The sequence below is a fragment of the Molothrus aeneus genome, chromosome 23 (assembly GCF_037042795.1).
Source record: "Molothrus aeneus isolate 106 chromosome 23, BPBGC_Maene_1.0, whole genome shotgun sequence".
Taxonomy (NCBI): Eukaryota; Metazoa; Chordata; class Aves; order Passeriformes; family Icteridae; genus Molothrus; species Molothrus aeneus.
The window spans coordinates 4,436,014-4,459,924 of NC_089668.1; the positions used below are offsets into that span (position 1 = coordinate 4,436,014).

At 48.2% G+C, this 23,911-nt stretch overlaps 1 protein-coding gene and 1 long non-coding RNA gene across 3 annotated transcripts in view; one reads left to right on the forward strand and one right to left on the reverse strand.

Annotated features, from left to right (window-relative positions):
* The window catches only part of LUZP1 (leucine zipper protein 1), a 32,291-nt gene extending 12,757 nt beyond the window's left edge, over positions 1–19,534 (reverse strand). The window contains exon 1 of the mRNA XM_066564969.1: positions 19,458–19,534. The gene's annotated coding sequence lies outside the window, so the exon portion shown is untranslated. The remainder of the gene's footprint in view (positions 1–19,457) is intronic.
* Positions 19,535–19,671: 137 nt separating this feature from the next.
* Positions 19,672–20,491, forward strand: LOC136566063 (uncharacterized). Of its 2 annotated transcripts, none has more exons than XR_010784974.1 (2): positions 19,672–19,832; positions 19,998–20,491. It is a non-coding gene; the product is annotated as an uncharacterized lncRNA (long non-coding RNA). The 2 variants fall into 2 exon arrangements; XR_010784975.1 differs by having other exon boundaries at positions 19,672–19,828.
* The last annotated feature ends 3,420 nt before the right edge of the window (positions 20,492–23,911 follow it).

Here is a 23,911-nt window from a genome sequence, read left to right on the forward strand (position 1 = left end):
CCTGAGTGCAGGCAGGATGACTGCAGCTCTGATCTGCAGCCTTGCTCAGGCAATCTGTCTTGGAACAGGACTTGACCTCCAGAATTTTTGTGGACCTCTCTGCAGAGGAAACACGCAGGAGTTTCCTATGGCATAGTGTCAAGCAGTGATGAGCAGGATGTGGGGAGGAGGCAGTGCCAGGAAGGGAGGCAGCAGCCCCTGACCCACAGCCTTGGGCTGGAGGTGATCATCTCCAGGCAGGCAGGGGGCCCAGGCTGCACCCACCATGGGACCCATCTCCTGCAGGACCACTGGGGGGTTCGTGGGACAATCACCATCCCACACGGTTGGGTTCAGGCTCTTCAGCCCCTGAAGGGAGCACTGCAAGCAGCATCAGGAGAGGAACCTTGGTGTCCTGAGCACAGCTTGGCCACGTGCCTGTCCCCTCCCTTACCACCATGGCCATGTCCTGCTCCTGCACCAGCTTCCCTCATGCTGTCCCCACACCACTGAGGCCACTGCAGCTGCCTGCAGGCAGGAAAGGCTGCTCAGCCCCCAGCAGAACCCCAGCAATGGCACTGGACCAGCACAGGAAAGGCCACAGCGAGCAGACTCCAGTCTGAAAACAAAAGCCTGTCCCTGCCAGGCCAGGAGCTGGGAGTTAATGGTTAACCCAGCAGCAGCTGGGCTGCAGGTGAGAGCAGCCTCCTCCCCAGCCAGCCAGAGCACCACAAAGGCAGAAATGCACAGGGCTGGGGGCTGCTGCTGGATGTGGCACTGCTCTAACACTGCACACAGGGTCCTCACAGCCTGGGGGACATCACAGAGGGATTCAGAGCTGTACCAGAGATGGCTCTGGAACGCCCCAGAACCTCCCCAGCTGACATGATTTACTGCCAGAGAGGAAAGAGGCTCAATCTAATTAGTTTAATAAGGAGAAGGAGATGTAAAGCAACATCTTCTACAAACAATAAGATCTACAAACAAAAGGATCTACAAGAAGTCTCCTAGCTGGAGGCCCTTTAACTTCCTGCCATAGCCTGAAGTAACCTCAGTGCTGGGAGACAAAACCAGACCAAATCAGTATCACAAAGTGCACATGGATAAGATTGAGGGGAATTGGCCAATATAAAATATTATCATAGGTAGTGACTGCTTTGAAGTCGTGATTTGAGTTAGGGCTTGGACCAGAGAACTCAAGGGGACTTCCAACCTAAATGGCTCTGGCTGTTTGTGACTGTTCTTCCCCAGTCTGTCAATGATATTAAAGTGTCAGAGCAAATGGTACAGGATTCAAACACTGGGACTATTACTAATGCTAATTCATATTGTTGGTGGATATTTAAACAGGAGCTGTTAAATAAATCTGATAAAGCTTGTAAATGTACTGAACAATCTGATATGGATGTATGGACTTATATTTTTCTCAGCCTACCTTTATCTTACAATTTTGGGAAAAAAACCCCATCAAATATCCAAACCAACAAAAAACCAAAACAAAGCCCCAAAAACCAACCAAACAAGAAAAATCCCACCCCAAACAATTGAAAATCCATACACAAACAAAAACCCACAAACAACAACAAAAAATCCCACCCAAAACTAAACAAATAAAAACCCCAACCAAAACAAAAAAACCACAGGAAGAAAAGAAGATGATAACTTTCATGAACAGCAAGTAAACTGCGGCAGTGGCAAATGTAGTAAGGGGGAGTTCAGTTTAACAGAATATTATTCAGTCAGCAATAAAATCAGATTAAAGACTCTGGCAGGCTGTATTCCTGGACACATGAAAAGCCCAATGGTCACAGAGCAGCTGATGTACTCCTGCAGCTCAGGACAGCTCCTCTTGGCTGTAGCAGAGGAAATGCTGAACAGAAATACTCCTACAACCATAGGGATGATATTATTTTGTATGTGGTATTGGACTGTATATTTACACGCCCAAGACTGATGCATCTCACTTTGCTCAGCTCTAAAGTCTTCTAGATTCAAAGAGACAAAGATGCTCAGCCTTCTTCACCTGACCCTGCCAGGGAAACAGGACTTTCCACAGGAGGAGAGCTCTTCTCCCACTGACAGCAAAGGGAGCCCAGGTATCTGGATGGCAGCTGTACCCCCAGCAATGATGCCACTCTGTCCCCAGGGCCATGCATCAAGAACATGAACTGAAAGCTAGGATGGTTTTTGAAGAGCTCAGAAAAGCAATCAGGTGTGCTTTGTGACTCTTTAAATACTTAAAGAGCTGATTTTGCCTCAGCAACAAGGGCAGTCCTGCATTAAGCCAAGAGGCACAATAGCATCCCTTTGGATTTGAGTTCTGAAAGAACATTCTTCAAATGAGACATGTAGAAGCCTGGGGAGCCTTCAACTACCTGTTACTCAAATAAAATATCAAGGCAAAATATGTGGCCAGTACAGGGAAAAAACATTGTGTCTGATCTAAAAGGTTCTTTACTAGAGCACATGGAGTCAAACCCCAATTTCACACATTTTAACCAATTCAAAGCAGTGCTGCAATACCAAACACTGCAGTGATTTACCAGGACTCACTCTTTAAATGACTCATTCTGATTCTACTTTCCCCCACAGATTTATCATTGGGTTTCTGATCTTCTCAACAAGTGTGCATATCTCCTAACTACATTCATATTCAGCATTATCAATTGCCTGCTCCCACAGTTTAAGGCAGGCTGCCTTTGAGGGCTCTTCTGACTCTGCCTGGTTTTGGCTACACCATCCTGTTAAACAGCTGTGAGAATTCAGGGCTCAAGATATTTTTTAGAGTCATAACTCTCAATTACCCTTCATGTTCTTAAATTTGATTTTTTCCTGCACGCTCACTTTTGCTCATTATCTACTATTTATGAAACTGTTTCTTTAGCAGAATCCTTGGATTTAACTTACCCTGGAATAACTTTCTGTTGCCTGCACAAAACACATACAGTCAGTTCACAGCTGTGAACAGAGGGAAAAAACCTCCAGCTACAAACATTTGTGTTGGCTAAACACTTTATGAATTGGGAGACAAGAATCACCTATTTCAGGAACAACAATTAAATGACTGCTACCTGAGACCTACTCACATCACCTCCGCCAGAGTTCCTTTGGCCCACAGTGCTGTTCCTGTCCAGATGTAAGAATCATCTCACCCTACACATCCTGTTCCTTGCTCTGATCTGGTTGTTGGGATGAGTCCCACAGGCACCCACTGCTCCTGATTTCAGGATGTCCCCAAAACACTCATCTGGGACAATAACTGTTGGAACAGGCTCCTGCTGTGCCCTCTGTAATGCCAAGACAGAAATGCAGCCAGCTGCCACACGTCTGCTGAGCACCAGGAGACACTGACATCTCTCACAAGCACATTGTGCATTTAATCTTTGGGGTTTTTCAATCTTCTTGCTTGCACTTTTATACTGATAATGCAAGATCCCCCACTGTGGTTGTGTGAGCCTGAGCTGCCAGTGCTGGCACTGCTGCTGTGTCACAGCACCCACACATGATACATTTGGGTTTGCCCAATCCTGCAGATGAATGAGAATTATTAATGCCTCAGTCTGCAATCTCTTTTTACTAATTGATTTGTGATTTGTTTGCTCTTGAATTGCCCAGCTATAATCAGAGAATAGAAAAGCAATTTGCCTCACTGGAGTGTGAGTCCTTGGGATCCTCTGTGCTGTGCAATCACACAGGCTGAGGTTGGCATTCCTTGGCTGACAGGTGGCCCAGATGAAGGTGAGGAGCAGAGCAGAGCTATTGTCCATGCCCCCTATGGGTGCAGCAGATACCTGGTACTACTCCCTCCACTTCCCCAAGTGCTGGGGTGAACTTAGACCCCCCCTGTTCTATTTTCTGCTAAACTATTACTCAGAATATCCCTGCAAACTGTATTTTTGCATTGAACACAATGCCAGGAGTGTTAGGACACATCTGAGGAAAGGGAACCTTAGGCAATGCTTCCAGAACTATGAATTCAAATTCCATTAGGTGGCTGAAAGTCACTTCAGGCATGAGGACAGCTCTGTGGGTGCACATCAGCAAAGCCTGAGCAGTCCCCAGTGGCCAAGCAGCTCAGGGAGAAGCTGATGAAACTGTTCTAATTCATACTTTTCCACCTGAGGTGAGGTTAGATGTGTTGGCTGGATTCTGCCCCATGTGCACATACACCTGCAGTTTTAATTAAAAGGTTTCTGGTGTTGCATTTGCATGGAAGGGAGTGTGAACATGTCATGCTCACAGACAGCAATGCTGCTATGAATCATGCTTGTATCACAGCTCAACATGGTGAGAGCATCACTGGGACTTCTCTTCCTTGGCCCAGGGTGAAATGGGCTGGGAGGAGCCCAGCATGTCATTCTTCATTTGTAAAGTACAATTTCTCTACCATCTATACAGAAAAAGGACATAGGTGTCTCAAATTGCAGCAAATGGCAATACTGCAGCCAGAGCCTTCAATCAGTTAAAAAGAGAAAGAGGAAAGTTTTTCTTAATAGGATTTTGCCTTTTGTGAGTTCTTCCCAGCACCTGGTTCTTGACTTGACACAATGACACCGTCATGAGAACAGGAGAAAAACGCTCCAGAAAAGAAAAAGGGTCTAAAACAAGACAGACTGAACAAGAGCCAAAGTGCCCTGTGTGACATCAGCCCTGCATGCCACCTGCAGGCACCTAACAAGCTCCTGGGACAGCTGAGGAGGCAGGTGATGCATCTGCTCACAGGGGAAGGGGACAGGGGCTCCCTGGCCCCACTAACACAAAGGCTAAGTGACTTTTGGGGATGCATGTATTTTGAGGGATGAGTTGTCTCAGAAATGGCTGCATCTCGTGGGAGAGGAAATTCTTAAAGTCAGAAAAAAACTCAGCAATCTGGAAGTGGATTGATTATATTGAAATATGAGACTAGAGATGTGAAATGATGAGACAGCAGTCAAAAAATAACCACAATGACCACAATCTTCAAGGAAACTCAAATTACGACACCAAAGAGCACCCACAGCAATGTGAGACACTGCAGCAGGCTCTGCAGATGCCAGAGAGGATCTGGCACATCACTGAGTCACACTGACCCTAAATACAACACACTGTAATCACCCAGTGAACCCCTCAGCATTGCTCTTCCCCTTGCAATATAAAAGAAATGTCCCTATCTGGAGCTGGCAGGGCCAAAGCAAAGCAGCAGAGCATAAAGCCAAACAGGGCTGCTCACAGCAGATGCTCTGAGTAGCACTGGGGTTTGAGCAGTTGTGCTTTACCATGCACAGCAGAGATTTTGCTTTCCTCTCCAAAGCCACTCTCCTCCAGCTCCTCCTTGGAATCACTGCTTGATTCACACTGCAAGGGCTCACTGAGAGCAGGTCTGAGCATTTGCTGACCAGCTGCAGCATCCTCCTTTCATCAATCCAGAATTTCACAAGTGCCAAAGAGAGGGCTGCTAGTGGCACCCTTGTCCTGGCAGCTGCAAGGCAAGGAAGGTGTTTGCCATGCTCTGGAGCTCTTGCTCAGAAATGGATTGGTGCTTCCAAAGCCCCTGAGCATGCTACTCCCATGTGCCATCCTGCACTGGAATCAAAGCTGAGAAAGATGTTTTATTTCTTCCCATGCTGCCACTTGTACTGTCCTCAGAAGCAGATTTTACTGTCACATTTGATTTCACAAACACTATGCAGGCATCTCTTCAGCCAGTCACAAACTTGGCAGCATCCTGCAGATGGCATGGGAAAAGCAGCCCCAGCTCAGTGGTGCTTTTGTAATAATTACTGGACACAGAAGTCTCCCACCTCCTTCACCCTCCATCCCTCCCTCCCATCTCCATCAAACTAAGCTCTGAAAGCACTTCAGGGACCATGGCTCTCACCATCACTTCAGCCCTGAAATATGTGCTAGCATGAAGGTAGCTGAGCCACCCATGGGCTGGATGAAAGGCCCAGGGTAACTGAAGAGATTATGGGGAGATTCAGAGCAAGCAAGACCCAGAAAATTATTAGAAAAATGAGTGAAATGATATGCCAAAGATTATTGAATGTGAAGAACCCAAAGTTCTGTGACTCAGGACATCCCTGGAAGCAGACAATAGGGAAACACATCTTCATTATTTTCATGTTCCTCCCCATCATCTGGTTTGGGCTATGGGTACAGCTGAGGAGACAGGCACTTCTGCTGCACCTACAGTGCCTTCTCCTCTGTTCCTTTGCTTTTCTCCTGCACCACTGCATCTTTTGTGCTTCTCAAACTTCCATTATTCCCAGATATTTAGCATTTTTAGAGTAAAAGCTCTTCTCAGACTTCTCTTCCACATTGTCACTTGACTCTTGAACTTGCTCTTTTATCCTCTTCATCTGGCCACTATAAATCTTACCTTTCAAGCACAATGCTACTTCCTCCACTCTCCCCTGGAATGCTTGTGCTGAAAACTGGGCCAGTACCATCAATCCCAGTTCCTGCTGCTGTTTGCACTCCCTTGTTCCCTCCTGGTACCTTCTGCTTGTCTCTGTTTGGGCTCACTCTGTTCAGTGCCCTACTTCAGGGCACTGTAGCTGGTGGTACACTGGGGAACTTCTTGCTGCACCATGTTATGGAAGCTGGAAGCCCTCATGGGTTCATAAAGCAGCAATTAGACACATTGATGGAAGAAAAATCCCTCAAGGTCATTCCTACAGGGACCCACTCCTAGTTCAGCAAGACCACCTGAGACAAAACTTGCAGGTTGGAAAAATCCTTTGATGTGCATGGCTGCACACGTCCCCTGTTGCTCTCCCTCCTTCCCAGGTGTCCATTTCCAGCCATTGTTCTCATCCACCAGAGCTTTTATTATCTCCTTGAGCTCCTTTATTGTCCTGTCACAAGCACTTGTTCAGGTGAAACAGGACTGACACTGCACATCTGACAAGTGCCACACTGCAAACTGGCTACACACCCAAAAGCACACACAGTTCTTCATCCAGTAGCACCTACAGAGCTGGGAAAGGCCTGCCTGGTCCAATACACTTAATGAGATTAACTTCAAGTATTCATAACCATCTTTGAATCATTCTGCTGATTAGGCAGAGGCAGCTCTAACCTTCACATTCTTCCTAATACTATACCCAAGAGCCACATGGCTACAGAAATCCCTGGTGGCATTAAAATGATGGAGTCTTGTGTGTTTCTCTGCATCCTGTCTGACACAGGGCACATTCCATTCTCCTAACAGAGTAGAAGGACATCTGAGTCAGCTCTGCAGGAACACTCCTCTGATTGCTGTGAGCTTTCCTGCCTAAAAGATTGGCTCAGGCACTCAGAGGTTTCCATGTAGATCCCTACAAACCCTGCAGAAAACTGGGATTAACCAAAGGTCTTCCCAAAAAAACAAGCTCATGAACTCTACAGCACAGACAACTGGCTACTCTTGTGACTTTCTCCCTGGAAGAACTCATTCAATGAAGTTTGTAAGTGCTAAAAGGAAAGGTTTTCATCTCTCTTACAGCTGCCACAGGAACAGCTTGGGGAGCTGCCATAGCCACTGCCTCTCCTGGACTGCTGCAGCTCCCAGTCCATCCATTTTCTGCCTTGAACCAAAATGAAAGGACAGGCAGGCAACCAGCCTGTGTGTGCTACCTGTGTACCCAAAATGTAGTGTGCTAGAGCTGTGCATTCAATACAAAAATATTCAGGCACTCCAGACAAAAAGAGTCTGCAGCACTGTCAGAGAATCACCCAGCTGATCCCAGTTTGTAAGGCCAGGAGATGAATGGCCTCTGGGAGACTGCACTGTCATCAGTAACCAAGAAGAGCATTAGGGTTCACCTGTACCACAAGATAAACCCGGCTTAGGTCTGTCCTTTGTGCCAACCCCTGCCCTTTTAAACCTGCTTTGCCTGCAAACATGACAGACCTTGTCTGGGAAGATCCAGGCCAAGCCATGCCAAGAACTGTACAAACATAAGGCAGCAGTGATGTGATCAGGATTGTCCCCACTCCTCAGCAGGGAAGATCTTTTGGGAACAGCTTAGACTGTTAACTTTAACTGCATCTCAGGAAAGGTGCCCTGCCCTCTCTGCACACCTTGCCCTGCACTTCCTCCTGCTCTGTGCACCCAGGATTTTGTTCTAAGCAGGTCCAGCAGGCACTGCACAGACCCTCAGACTGATGACATGGCAGCACAAGGAAATAAAATGTGACCTGAAATAAAAATGATCATTCATATTTCAGTAAGTGTCTAAAATTTAATTTTCCATTAATCTTTACTAACAGCCCTGTAACTCAAAAATTCTAAGCAGACATCTAAGATTAATTACTCTGATAAAATTCAATATTCAGGGATAAGCTCAGTTTTAACTTCTGTTTTGTAGGTCAACTTTATAAATCATTAGCATTGCTATCCACCCATTGAACAGAACAGCCCTAGAGCTAGAAAGAAACATGATCATCAGAAATCTCCCAAATCAGCAGAAGTTTTACCCCAAGTCTCTGCAGAGCTGCTCTTGCTGAGGGGATCCCTCTTTAGGGCACACTGCTCCCCTTGATTTGCCTGTGAGAAGTTTGCCCTGGCCCCATGCAAATCCACATCTTGCCCTGCTCAGTGCAGATGCAGGAGATGAAATTGCTGGCAGGTGTTCAGGCCCCTGCCCTGGGACAGATGGACAGCAGCACCTCTGCAGGCATGCTCAGCAGCCTGGCCTGCCCTGTGCTCTGCTGAAATGCAAAGGGCTGAACAAAGTCTGCCATTAGTAGCAATTCAGACCCATGGAAGGGCCCCTGAGGCAGCCAGGGAATCTGATTCAGGTTACAGGTGCCACTGCTGCTGCTCCTGGAGCAAACCAGGGGTTAGACTTGAATTCCCAGTGAGAGGCTGTGTGTTAGGGGAGCTGCAGTGCCTGGCATGTGGCACGCTGGCAGGGCAGCACTGCAGCAGCTCAAGCACGTGCTGGAGCTCACTGCAGCTGTGCCACTCTGCAGCTTTTGGACAAACATTTGTCAGAGAGGTGGGAGATACCAGCAGCACACCTCAGCTGAGCAGCCTGGGGAACAGCAGGGTTAACAGTGCTGTCATGAAAAGCCCAGGAGGAACCTGCCAGCCATTAGAAATGCCTCTGGCATAAAGGCTGCCCAGCTTGGGTTACAGCAGCAGCATCACTTCCAGCTCGAGGCAAACCAATTCGTGAAATCCACACGCTCTGGAGCAAGACACCGGGGGCTCTTTCCAAACCAAGGTGCCACCACCAGCTCAGGGGCCCTTCCAGAGCCGCTTGATCACCCTGCAGGAGCAGCAGCTGAAGGCAGCAAGCAGCCAGGACAGGAGCAGGCAGGCAAGCCAGGGCACGAGGCTGCAGCAGGACGGCTTCCAGCAGCCAGGTACCCACGCAGAGCAGGCCCTGACTCACAGGCAGGGCAGCCAAGGCCTGGCTGATTTCTCCCCAGTCATGTGAACTGGGTGGACCACGGGCACAGAGTCTCACAGGCACTTGCACAGGAAGGTGAAGGCTGGCTGCCTCACCAGCACACCCTGAGTAATCTCCACATCCTTCAAGGCCGCCCAACACAAACAGTTGGTAACTCTGTCCCCTGTCAGTGTTTGCTGTACCACAAATACTAATTGTGATCCCTTATAACAACCAGCTTTTCTTTCCTCTCTGAGCTCCCAACCTGCAGCTTTTTTGTTCACTGGCAAGTGTGAAGTCAAATGAAAGGAAGTATTCAGGAACTTAAAAATGTCTTATAAATCACTCTTAAATATGATTTGCTCAAGGAGGACAGAAGATCCTAACAGTTGTCTTTGTGTTCAATTTATTGCTGAAAATACCCTCAGGTAACAAAAAAATAAATAAAATAACATTTACAAACAGGAACATGCTGCCTTTGTGAGAGCATGCTTGTAGCTGTGGGGACTTTAACCTCAAAATTAACAGTCCATGGACAATGGGGAGACTCCAAAATAAGCTGCCAAGATGGTGCTATGACACTGGGCAGCTCTGCCACTGAAAACTGCCCACTTGAAAGCCTTGATGAATTTATGATGGAATATTTTCACTTGCAGGCTGAGCCTCTCAAAATGCCAACAGGCATTTCACACACAGACATCCAGCATTGTGCCAGCACCAGGGCAAGCAGGACATAAAGGTGAGGGCACCTCATTGCCCTGGCAGGCAGAGAGCAGCCACATACCCTGCACCACACACTCTGCTCTGGGAGAGCTGCAAGGGCACCTGATATTCTCCAGAAGCCACAGGTCCAAGGTCTGGTAACTGGCTGAGGCATCCAGCAGTCACTGCTGGGATTCTCCTTAATGCAGAAAGAGAGAGCAGAGGGATAGCTGGTCTCTGCTCCTTCGTTCATAAACGGGCCAGAGTAATTCCCTACTTGCTGGGGGAAAAGTGTCTCCTTTGACCAGGGAGGGCACTGAAACAGCACAACAGCTGGAACTTCCCAGAGACCATCCCCAGCACCCAGCTGCCTCCTTCAGCAGGCAGCTAAGGAGCTGTTTGGAGTCAGATATGTGGCACAGGATTTCCATCAGGAAGGTCCTGAGCCATACTCCTTCCACAGACAAGGCTGAATAACATCACCAACTTCAAAGTTCTTCCACCTCCCACCAGCTTCTTGTCGACAGGACATGAAAGGGTTGAAGATGCCACTCCACTCATAACTACTATGGGAAAACTTTGTTCCAAATTCTCCATTTCATGCTGCTAGAAAACCAACAATCTTGAAATATTGTATTAACAGGGCAGTTCTACAGAGCAGCCTGCATTTGCTTTTACGTCCACTGTTTATCCAAGGTTGTCGACTACTGGACAAACAGACAGAAAATTCTGCTGCTCCTGGAGCACAGGCACTCCTGCAAGCATTACACAAGGTGCTAATGACAAAATCTGCAGGCTCAATGCCAAGCATTAATTTATCTGAATCCTATCCTAAATGAAGATCAGAGCCAAGAGGGCATATGCTTTTCTTGCAGCACGTTTAAGAAGTGGAGAGTGAGAAATAGAGCATGAAGCAAAAATGGCAGCAGAGGATCCCTCCAGGACACTGTGCTCACTTGCATTGTTATTTATGTGTTTTTTTCTCCTTGTACTCCCTGGACTGAAGGAAGGAAGGATGTTTCATAGGAAGGAAGCACTGGTGTGGCTGTACTGAGACAGGACCACGCTGCTTCCCCCACCCCATGCTGCTTCTTTCTACAGAGAAGGGAAAGAGCAGGAAATTCACATTTTCTCTCTCTCATCTTAGTTAGCAGTAAGGGGAGGAAGCTAACCTCAGTCCAGCTCTGATTTCAAACAGGGTTAGTGTCCAAAGCTGGAGCAGGTTGCTCAGGACTGCTTTAAGTTGTGAACATCTCCAGGGTCAGAAATGCCCCAACCCCTCAGGCCCTGTTTCCTGTTGGAACAATCTCAGGGAGAAAATTATTTCCCTTTATGTTCAGTCAAAATTTACCATGCTGCCACTTTCTGCACCTGGAATGGGGCAGTATCCAGCATCAGCTCAGACTGGTAGATGAATGGATTGAAAGCAGCTCTGCAGAGACAGACTTGGGGGTGTTGGTGGACAAAAACTTGGACATGACCCAGAAATGTGTACTTGTAGCCTAGAAAGCCAACATGGTCCTTGGCTGCATCAAAAAAATTATGGCCAGCAGGTCAAGGGAAGTGATTCTCCCACTCTGCTCTCATGAGACCCCACCTGGAGCACTACATCTGGAGTTCTGGTGTCCTCAGAAACACTCCAGTGGGTTCACAAAGGGCCACAAAAAAAGAGCCAAGGACTGTAATATTTTTGTGAAGAAGAGTTGAGAGAGTTGGGATTGCTCAGTCTGGAAAAGAGGAGACTCTAGGGAGACCTTATAGTGGCCTTTCAATATATAAAGAGGGTTTATAAGAAAGGCACACACAGACTTTTTACCATGCACTGTGGTGATGGGATGCGAGCACTGGTTTCAAACTAAGAGAGTAGATTAAGATTGGATATTAGGAAGAAATTTTTCCCTGTGAAGGTGGTGAGTCAGTGGCACAAGTTGCCCAAAGAAGCTGTGGATGCCCCATCCCTGCAAGGTCCAAGGTCAGATTGGATGAGGCTTTAGGCAACCTGGTCTAGTGAAATGTCCACCTGAACCTCATGACACTTCAGACAGCACCTCAGCACTACTGGGGAGAAAAGAACAGCCTCACAGGCACTCACTGCCATGCTGCCATTGCTCTGCTCAGCCTGTCCAGCTTGCTGCTGCCATTCTTGCTTTTGCAGAGAGAGATGCTCTGTGTGCCCCACCAGCTCACACACAGCTGTGCTGAACTCCCAGCCACGTGCCCCAGCAGTTGCAGCAGTCACTAGAGGCACACAGGGCAGAGATTACTAAAAAAAGAAAAAAAAAAAAAAAAAAAGTGAAAACCCACCCTGCTTTGCAAATCAGCTCAAGGCGTAGGCAGCTGAGGAAAAGTGAATGGAGATGTGTGTGTGAGGACTTGGGAGCGTGTTCCTGTCGTAAGGCAGCCAGAGAGAGCAAACCAGAGAATGGAGCTTGCTGCTCCTGCTGCTGGAGGAGGGAAATGAGGGGCAGGTGACCCAGACCCAAGGAATGCCACCTGGCAACCGAGGCAGCCAGCAGGGCACAGCTGTTTCCCTGCACTCAGCAGTCGCTGTTTCTCTCTGCCTGCACCTCCAGGCAGCTTCTCAGCCCAGCTCTTACCCAGCAGCCTGTTTGTGCTCGATGCTCTGCAGAGAGCACACCCCAAAGAGCCTCCCCATCTTCCCAACGGTGCTGGAAAAGAGTTCTCCACCTCCACAGCCAGAAATGCTCCACTGCAGCATTGTTCCTGCAGTCACCTTCAAACACACACGATTTCACAGCTTTCCCAAAGCACTGATGGTACTCATTGTTCCCTTCACAGCCCCTCTGACAGTGATTACAGACAAAAGGAAAATATCTATTCCAAACTGGGCTTCTTGCTCCCGTGCTCTGCCCAATGCATAAAAGGCAGCATTCAGAGAATTTTAGAGCACATGCAGGCAGTTTACAATATACTAACAGCCAAAACTCACACAGAAACAACACCCACGTTACACAGGATGCCTTTATGCAAGGACATTAGTCATACTCAGTAACATTAAAAACAATCCTGAAGAGCAGCTATACAGAATAAGATGCAGACAGAAGAGTGAGAGACTTCATTAGGAATTCTCAATTGCTTCAAGTTCAAATTCTCACCACAAAGCATTACTAGTAGTTGTTTATTATCATCCAGGAATTATTGTTTTCCAGTAAAAACAGACATATTTCCAAATGATTCACACTACCTGAGAAATCAATGTGTTTGCAGCTCTGTTCCAGATCCTAGGTCAGGAATCTCCATTCTATTCCGGTAAATTCCACTAAGATATCACATGTAACAACAAGTTCTTGAAGAAGTTTCATCAGATTTTCCCTTTAAGGTAACCCACTGCACTCCCACGTGAGGCACAGGCACCTCAAAGGCACAAGAGCTGAAAGTGCTGCAGTGGAATCAGATGATCAAGACAACCTTGGAGCCTCTGCAGCCTCAGAAACATATCCTGTGATTTTCAAATCAATCCAGTGGGGAAGACACAGACCAGTGCTGAACCTTAAGAGCCAGATAATGCTTATAGAAGCAATTTTAATTAATGCAATTCTGAGAATGAACGTGGCTGACAGATTTTGCTGCAACACGTACGGAGGGTGCAGCACTGCAGCAAAAGCTGTCACTCCCATCTGTGCAGAGCTGTGCTGCATCCAGCACGGGTGGCAGGGCTGACGACACCAACCCTCAGAACACCCTGCCAGAACCAGCCTTGCTGCACAGCCCAGAGCTGCCTTTCTGCAAGCACTGCATTGCATGCAGCAACAGAGGAAAATGTGGAAAGGTAAAGAGAAACATTCTTCAGCTAATTAAAGAGTTGCTTGAGCTTATGTTCATCGTGATCAGTCATGCAGAAAGACATTTTCAGCTTAGGATGAAGCTACCATTTTTAGAGGTCAATTAGAACACTGCAACACTCACAGGAGAAGCGGGAACACAGGCCCTGTCATGTCACACAGCAACACGCTCCCTCCTTTGTACCCACACCACCTTCACCTGCCCTGGCACTTGCACTTGCAGTGCAGGGTATTTGCTGTCACCTGCTCCAGGACCCTCAGGGGACATGGGAGCAGTCTCTGGGATGAGCTGTGCATGCTGCCCACGGCTCCCAGAGTGGGAGAGCTGCTGTCCTGGAGCAGAGGTGATGTGTGTCACCAGAATGCACCTTCCTCAGCTGCCCCTCGGGACTGCTGTGCCACGGCACAGGGCAGGCAGCCCTCTCACATCACCTGCCTACAGCCACAGATGCTTTTCTACTGCACAGCCTGACACATGAGCCACAAGCTCCAGTGGTTTTGTAATATTAACCACCAAAGCCGAATCCTACCAGGCTAAGAAAGCCTTGCTTCTCATCTCCTGCTGCTCTGCTTTCTCAGAGGCATGCAGTGCACAATCAAGGATGGCCACAACACTGTTTGCAAAGGGTCTGAATGAAATCAGTCCTCCTGCTTCTGAGCCAAACAATCACAAATCCAAGCAAGGAACACGGGGCTTTTGTGGCCAAAAAACCCAAATCTTATTTAGATCAACACCCCCTCCCCCTCCTCCAGGCATCAAGTTTGCAAGTTGAAATCACAAACCTCAAAACCGGCTGAGTTAATGAGTTAATTCAATACTAAGTAAGGTTTGATACTATGGCCTGGGCAGTACAGCAGGTCAAACTATGACTTCAAAACCAATTAGCTAAGTAAATTCAGAACTATAAATGTTTACATGCAGGGGCTTGTCCACCCAGTACTGATTAAAAATCGTTAAAGCCTACACTTTCCCCTTTGTGACTGGAAGCAGCTAAACCACCACATTCCCCACACACCAGGGCAGACAGCAAGGAGGATGAGGAAGTGCAAGTCCCCCATTACTTCATCCTGGAGCACTCAGGAGCCCAGCTGTCAGCAGCAGCCATGGAACCATGGAGCCAGGCCAGCCTGTGCCTGCAGCCAAGGGAGGACAGTGAGCATGGCTGGGTTGTGAGAGCCCTGACACACAGGGAGGGCAGCAGGACAGCTATCATGCTGCAGCAGGCCAAGGAGCAGCCATATGGAACTTGCCAGCTCACACAAAGTATTTACACACGTGACAGCAGCACACTTTGCTGGCCCATGTTCATAGAGCTGCTCAGAGCCCAGATGATAGGACTGAAGTTACTTTGTGAGGAGGACATTTAGGTTTGCTCAATTCAATGAAGCTCTGGAAAATAGGGCCAAAAAGATTGGGACTTAATAAATGTAGAAAATTTTCCACGGAGGTCCTCTAAACACGATGTCTCTACTCCTCTGCCCAAACCTGGGCAGCACTTTGTGTGAGCAGGAATTTTGCAAAGGTAGCACATCCAAACTCACTGTGAAAGCATGGTGGTGACAGAGACCTCAACACAGCGATGCTTAAATGTTCAAGGGATGCTATTACTGCACAAGTGACTTCACAAACTTTGGACCAGATCCTCAACCTTAAGTTTTATAGTAATTTTCAGGTGGCCCTGCACTGTGCCTGCCTCCTTCTAGCCTCGTGCTCCCCTCCCTTGGCCAGAGTAAAGCAGCCCTGCAGCCAGGCTGGGAATCTGGCAGGGCTAAAGGGATTGGGGGGAGGCTGATGGTTAATTTTCACCCAGATCAACTCTCTGAACATGGCTGCATGGAGTTTTTGTCAGCTGGAGCAGGGCTAGAAAGAGCACTTGGAGGAGAAGGCAGTTAGGACAAGGGGAAAGGCAAACCCACCTCCTCCAGGCACAGTGCCCACCTGCACTGATGCAGCTCTTCCCAGATCCATGACTGGAGAGGATGTGAAAACCAATCTCTCCTCCAACTTGACAAGAGCAAGCAGCCACTCTCATCCACCCACAGTCACACAGAAATAAACTTGCCACTTTCTGTGTTCTTATACTTTATACCTGTGTGTTGGCAACTTTGTTCCTAAGCAAGGAGGTGATACATTTCATTCCTGGGGTTAGTGGGGTGGATCCTAAGGAGCTTTATTAGGAGAAAAGACAAAGCTGCAGAGTAGGCTGAGTGCTAAGTACAACATTAAAACTCCTCTTTTTCTAAACATCCCCTTCTCCTTTCAGCCCATCACTCACAGCGTGCATTCATCTTTCTGGACTGTGTTTCTATGTGAAATTCAAATGTTCAGGAACACAAATGTTACATTCTCTGCACAACAAAAATATTCTCAGCTTTCTTTTACAGAAAAGGAAACAGAAACTGCCTATGCACAGCATTCACACTTCTGGGCACGCTGCTGTCACGCTTAGGTAAAGCTGTGAGCTGCACCTGCATATCTTACTCCACCCTGGTGAGGGTTAAAGCACACAGGGCTGAGGCATCCCTACAAACCCTTATCTGCCCAGATTAGGGCCTCAGCAGGGGAACATTGCTGCCAAAACCAGAGACACAAAAGCATTAAGGCCTAAATTGCCACATTCTGATGGCTGACATCCAATGCCACACTTTATATTTGATCATTTCAAAAACACTGGTTTTCAGGCTGCTGAATCAACCCAAACCTCACCGACTTCACAGGAATGGCATGCCTGGCATGCCTTCTCAGTCAGGGTGGTTATGAAGGCTCCTAAATCTGGACAGTTAAGGGCAAATGGTTTGTGGGTTTTCCACCAAACTGATCCAGTCACCAGCTGCAAACCCTCAAATCCAGAGAGATGTGACTGCCCACAGTGTGTGCAGTGAGTGGCTGCAATCACCAGCAGGAGAAGGCTGCCAGCCCCTGTTACCCTGGCAAACAGATGAGCTTGGACAGGGAGATTAATCACACCTTTGGTGGCTACCAGGGAAGAGGAGATCAAGTTAAAAGACTAAAGCCCTCCAAAGATCCAGCCCATTGAAAGCAGAGAGAGTAACAGTATGGAAGGACAAAGGCAACCACCAGCTTTGGGAATGCAAGAAGTGCTGGCAAGCAACACCTGCTCATCAATTGCCACTAAGTATTTGAAAACATTCATGCTTTCTACTTCCCGTGTGCAAATACAAGCATTAGCCAAGGCAAAAAGCCTGTACAGCAGGCCTCAGACGTGTGAAGATGTGTGTAACCATGTCAGAACCATCACAACAAAGGTTCTCCATTCCAACACATTTTAAGGGCTCCCATGATCTGCAATCCACTATTTAGTGTAAAACATATTACTGCTACGAATCATCACCCTTGTGGGAATCTTCCAATAAAAACGACCTCCTAAAGATATTATATGCTTCATTTTAGTGTAACAATTGTATCCAAATTGTCCTTCTTTGTCATTTCGCTCATTTCTGAAAAACTCCCATGAGGAAAGAGGCCTCTGGTTCCTCACCAAGTGCAGCCCACGGTGGGAAGGAAATGTCTCATGGAGAACATGCACAGCCTCAGAGTCCCTGGTACAATACTCTGGTAAGGTCATGCTCGAAGATGTAATCACCAACCCATTTGAATGTACAAAATAACGTGGCCTAGATTGCAAGGCATACTGGGCTTTTAAATATCATCATTTCTTGTAACAGCCACATTTGAGAGTTCTCTTTTTTAACATGAGTTATTTTTGCCTACAATTCCTAGCCTCGTATTAAATCAAGAAAATCAGTAACTTCCTCTCAGTTGGGCAATTTTCAGAACACAGAGACAGCCAGAAGGCTGGCAAAAAGTCTACACTCTTGTAACTTATTTCTACTTCTTAGGAAGTCAGCATTGGTCAGATTGGCCTGTGCTGGAGTGCAGAAACCTTACTACTTCATAGCATTCTGAGGAAGCTGAGGTTAAAGAACTACTTAGATCGGGAGATGCAGGGGTTAGTTAATGGGGACCTGACTACTCTTAAATTGTGCTGCTCTCCCACACTCCCTTTACCCCAACTCATTCCTTCCCCCAGGAACTTTCAGACACATATCCAAAAGAAACACAGCAATCAGCTCTCCACGTCCTCCTCCTCCTCCTTGCAGAGCTACAGAGGGCTGAGCACTGAGCAGCCCCAGGGCTGCCGAGGGTGAGAGGGTCCCATGTCCTGGAGGGGTCCCCTTGGGGTGTCAGCCTGGCAGGCGCTGCCGACCGCTTTGTGCGGTCCTTTACTGCTGCAGAGCCGATACAACGGAGGAATTACACTCCCGCAAGTGCCGCAGACCAGCCACAGAGCACGCTGTCCCTGCCGAAAGATGCCAGCGGGTATTGGCTGCACAAAGTGACCAGAGCACGGAGCTGCCGGTTCCGTCCTCGCACAGAATGTAACACTGGGGAACGACGCCTCCCCCCAGTGTCCCGCAGGTCAGCAGATGCATACCTCTGCCATGAGGCTGTAGGCATGTGGGAAGTTACTGCATTTTTTCCCCTCTAAACACGGAATGCCACAGACGATTCCAGGTTGTAAAACTCCCCCTTCCCACTGTCATCACTGCGGCGAGAGGCGCTCACCCACCCCAGCGAGAGGCTCGATAGGCAACAGCCCCGACACACGCGGCAGCGATGAGCGCTCCTTTCCTTCCCCCGATGTTTGTGGAACATTTAAACAGAATTTACGCACCAGTTAAAGCCTAACCCCACCGCACCTAACTCAAACGTGCTGATTAGTTGGGATGGTAACTTTAACTTGCGTTTAATTGGTTTAAAGGCTTCAGATGTAGCATTACAAAGGGGAAAAAAATGCAGATAGGCAATGAAAGCGCAATCACCAAGGACAACAAGCAAAGGTTTGCTGTGCCACTGGCTTCACATGCCAGCACATGGGACACCTGACAAAGCCAAATGAGGGAAGTTTCAGAAATTTCCAAAAGAGGCAAAAAAAAAGTTTCACAATGCTCCCTCAATTAATTCCCGCATGACGGGGGAGCAAAGAAGAACGAAGTGATTAACAAAGTCAGAGCATCGGAAAAGCATATATATAAAAGAACGTTATTAATTATATTATAAACGTGGGCGGGCTGGGAAAGAAGGGGGAATTCAGGGAAAATAAGCAACAGGAAAGGGAGTATGTGGCTGCAGCAAGGAAAAAAAAATGGTTATCCACAGAAAACGCGTTAAGCGCCTGGAAACCTCCAAAATCTCAGCCAAGCCGCAGCCAATAGGTTTAGGAACTTCCTTGCGGGCAGCTCGCTACAGCGAGGACCGGCGGGACCGTGCCCTTCCCGGGCGGGGACGGGGCCGATCTCCGCTCAGGAAAGCGGCTGTTCCGGTCCCGTCGGAAGGAGCCCGGCGGCGGCTCCATTTCCGAGCGGGAGCCGAGGCCCCGGCGGGCGCCTCAGGGCCGGGTTTCCCGAGGGGGGTCCCCGCCGCCGCCGCCACCGCGGGCGACCCGGCCTTGAGGCAGCCGCTCGCCCGCACGGGAAGGGACGGGAAAGGCGGCGGCGGTCAAAGACAAAGCGGATGCCTCAAATTCCTCCCCGCCCCGCCGGTCTGCGGCACCCCCCGCCCTCCGCCCCTTCATCGCCCACCTCTGCCTACCTGGGCAGCAGGAGCGGCCAGGCTTCGCTCCCTCCCAGCCCGGGCTTGGGCAGCCGCAGCCCGCGAGGGGCTCCGGGGCTCGGGCGGCGGGTGCGGGCGCTGACAATGAGGGGAGGGACGCGGTAGCGGGCGGTGCTTGACGTCACGGCAGCGGGCGGGGGCTGCCGGCCCGGCCCGGCCCGGCCGCCGTGCGGCTCCGCGGCGCCCGCCCCCAGCCCTGGAGAGGGCGGGCAGGCCCTGGCCGCCATTTTGGGGGGGCTGAGGGCGCTCGGGACAGGGAGGGGAAAGTTTCCGCAAGGCCCCGGCGCGGAGCTGGGCGCGGTTGGTGCGGCGGTGGGCGCAGCGGAGGAGTTAGCGTGGCTGAGCTCACGGTGGGTAGGTGCTCCAGAGGCTGCCGGACAGCCCCTTCTCCTGACCCGGCCCGGGGCTGCCGCTGCATGGGGCGGTCCCGATGGTGGTGCCGGTCCCCGCTCGTTAAAAGCCCGTGCCAGGTGGCACAGCGAGGTTTTGTCCTCCTCTCCCGCCGCATCCCCCCTTTAGTGCCATCTCTTGGAGAGTTTGGGACCTGATGGTCGATCCAGCTGTGGTTGGTTCCACCTCTGGTTCTGCAGCCCGGGGATGCCGAGATGGGATCAGAGACGAGAGACGTCCCCGAACACCAACCGGGAAAAGTTGAAAAGTTGCTCCCGGTGTGGCTGAGCGGTGAGCCGAGCCCCGGGACTGCGGGGACACGGTGAAGGACACCGGGAGCTGCCTGGTGCTCTCTCTGTAAGCATCGCGCTGTCCTTGCCCGGCTGAGTCCCCAGCAGACGTGGTCAGAGGCCGGTGAGCAATTCCAGCCTCCCGGCCGGGCAGCGAAACGTGACGGGCTCGGAGCCTACTGGCCATTGTGGGGACATGTGGGGAAAAAGGGAGCTGCCTCCTCACCTTGTAACATCCCTCATTCCACTTTCTGTACTTTTGTCTGCACCTCCCACTGACTGCTCTAAGTCCCCATCATTAAAAATATTAAATAAAAAAATTGCATTATCTTAGAGCAGCAGAGCTTCCTTAGTTTTCCTCTACATCATTTCCTTTCCCTGGACAGAAATTTCTAAGTGTCTAACCTCACACCACTAAGCTATTTTCTTTGAAATACCAGCCTGGTTTGAAATACAACCCTTGTTGGCACAGGCACTGTGCCACCAGCTGCAGCTATGCTGCTTCTGCATGACACAGAGCAGGCAGCTTGTCTCTCACTTGGATCCAGAGATTTGACATTTCTCGTTTCCTGGGTTTCCATTCACTCTCTTCCTCACGCTGCAGACCCCACCCAGCAGCTGGTTCAGTTGCCACCTTGGTGAGGGGCTTCTTTCTCCTCCTCTGTCAGCTCGGCTCAGTTTGTTTCCTGTCACGTCCCTCCATCACTCATGCTGGGTGGGTCCGGACTCTACCTCACACCTTGTGCTTTCCCTCCGGCAGCAGCTCAGTTCACTGCGCCAGTGCTGCTGGCATCTGGTGGCACAGGAGGCTGAGGAGTGTCTCCCACTCCTTAGTGAGCATTTCCTCTTGTTTACACTACTGCACAGTGAGGACTCACCAAAGCCTGAGGCACGGTTGCAATGCTTATCTCTTGGATTGGAAGCGTGGGTGCTGGGTTTCCAAAACCCAAAGCAGGGTGCCAGCACCACTGGTAGAAAACTTTTCCCCCAGATGTCCCCACAATGGTTGATAGAAAGGCTGCATAGTTCCAAGGGAATGTGGTGTAAGTAATGTGGGCAGGTGTGACCAAAGATGATGAGCAAGGAGAGATGACAAACACAATAAAATCACAAATGATATGGGGAAGCAGCAGAAGCTGCCAGTGTGTCTGAGGACAGAGGATCCATATGGGTGTAGTAGCTTTAAACAAATAAAAGTAACTCATGCATCTTATGCACAGCTTGATAACGTGAGAAGTGGATGGCTCTAGGATGCCATGAACACCAGAGGCATGAGATTCAAAAGGGATTAGCCAAACTTACAGAGAGCAGATTTCTCAGTGGTTATTAAAAATGTCTATCAGAGTCATCTTCCAGTTCATGAAGTCCCTGAACTGACTCTTCAGCTATTCTTGCTATTCTGTACTCCCTCTGTTTGTATGGTGAATTTAAGTGAGGTATCTGAGTTGATCTTGCTGCTGCTGATACATGCATGTCCCTACTAAAATTATTTCTGTGTATGCTGCTTCTTCTGCACCAGTTCTGGCATTTGTTCTGTTTATCAAACTGGCAGACAACTAACTCAGAGTCAATACTTCTCTGCCTCTAGTGAGTTGAATTAGCCCACTGTTTTCTAAGCCAGTGGTTCCTGCTTCTCTCTGCACACTAGAAATGGAGATTCTCCTATTACTACCTCATTCCAGGTGTTCAGGTTTTAAGCATTTAGAAGATCGGGGTCATTATAAGATCCTAATATTTGTTTAATTAATGTCTAACAGCTCCTGACAGAGCTGGAGCCTTGGTTGTGCTAGAAGCCACACAGAGTTTAGGAACAGTATTAAATTCACAGCAAGCAGGGAAAAAGAAACAGAATCATGCTTGTGTGGACAGAAGTGCTGCATGGCTTGCTAGTCTCATATCATTGTCAGCAGTCTATATGGCAATGTAAGTTTTGTTGGGTTTGGGGTTTTGTGTGTATAACTGTTTCCTGTTCCTAGAACCAGCTAGGTGCCACCATGAGCCCCCACAGAGGCCTGCAGCCATGTCAAGGTGTGGTTACAAAGGCACTGAGAAGCCTGCAGCACATAAGAAATGGGTTGATCTCTTGTTATTTTGTACTGCTGCCATCTTCCTCTCAGTCAGAAAGCATGTTCAGTCCAGTGAGAACACCTTCTCCTCAAACCAAGGGTTTTCATATCCATCTTCACCAGCTGCAAAGGGAGCCAGAACCTGACACACCTGGAGAACACCAGGATGGGGAGTGGCAATTGCTGGAAATAATAAAAGGATTTACACACACTGTGAGTAGGGTTGGTCTGAATACATCAGACATCTTCACTACTGATTCTTCTACACAAGTCTCATTTCAATCTTGCAGCCTAGGTCATGTAAATAATGTCATAAAGTCAGTTGGTTTGAGGGGATGTTTCACCTCTTCCTGGAGCAGACATCTTAAAAATGTCAGCTAAATTAGGTCTACACAGGGAGCCAGAAGGGGTGCATTTAAGGATGCCAAGGGTGCTTGCCAATATAATTTCAAGATTGGCACCATAGCTACAGCTGTCTCTTTTAACATTTGTTCAAGGACTGGCAAGGTTTACTGCAGAGGGAGTTGTGAACTCAAAAAAGAAAAGCAGGGTATGGAGTAGTTTCCATGGTAGTTCAAAACTTGAAATTGTCTATCCATCATTAACTGCTATGGAATAGACAGGAAAGTACAAAGCATCAAATCTTCCCAGTACCAAAGTACCTTTTGCATTAGAATATCAGAGTGGTAAAAAATCATATTATTGTCATAAAAAAACAAATAATTGTCAATGAAAGCATTCTGACACTGTGTTATAAAGTGTGTTCTGCAAAAAAATTTCCATCATTTCATAAACTGATTACATATACAAAACAGGAAGAGGACCTTTGGCATGTTTGTTTGTGAAGATGTCATCTGTTCCTCAATAGGGCTTCATATACTTAAGTAGTCTTACATATTGTTCTTTTGTTCCTTTGTGCATTTGTTCCTTTGTACCCCCCTGACAAGGGGCTGTTTTCAGTTTGGTGAGCATGGTGGGATTGCTTCAAGCACAGGCTCTCAGTGGCTATATTTCTTCCACATAGCAAGGTTCAGGTTTGTCCTGGGAGGAGTGATCATGTTCCACATTCATTGTCCTGCCAGTTTCTGTCATGGTGACTCCTCCTTGCTGACACTCTGCCTCTTCCCTGGCTGTAGGAATAACCTGCACTGGAATTTAAATGCAGGGTGCTGCAGTGAACACACATGCTTTGATATATATTTAGCTATTTCTTCTGTTTTCAATAAATATGATATTGAATATTATAATATCATTGAAATAACTAATATTATAATATTATTGAAATAATTGATAATATTGATATTATAATATTTAAATAACTATCTTCTTGGACATATCAATATGTACTTCTATACAAACATAACATGTTTTACCTTATCTTTGTGCTCAATATTGCAAGAGCTTCACTGGAGAGGCACTAAGATATCACTCAGCCCTCATGTACCTTCTGTGAAATACATTTGTGTGCTCTGGACTGCAATTCACAGAGCATTGTAAAAATGGTAAATATGGACATTGATCTCTGTGACATGAGAGTCTCCTCCTTTCAGCTCAGAGGCTGTGGGTGTTATTTAATTTATGATCATCTCTAGCAAGTCTTTTCATCTGCCAGTTCCATATCACTGTTTTTTCCAATATAAATTACTAAGGCATGCTATCAAATAGTTACTAACAATAAGAATGGTGT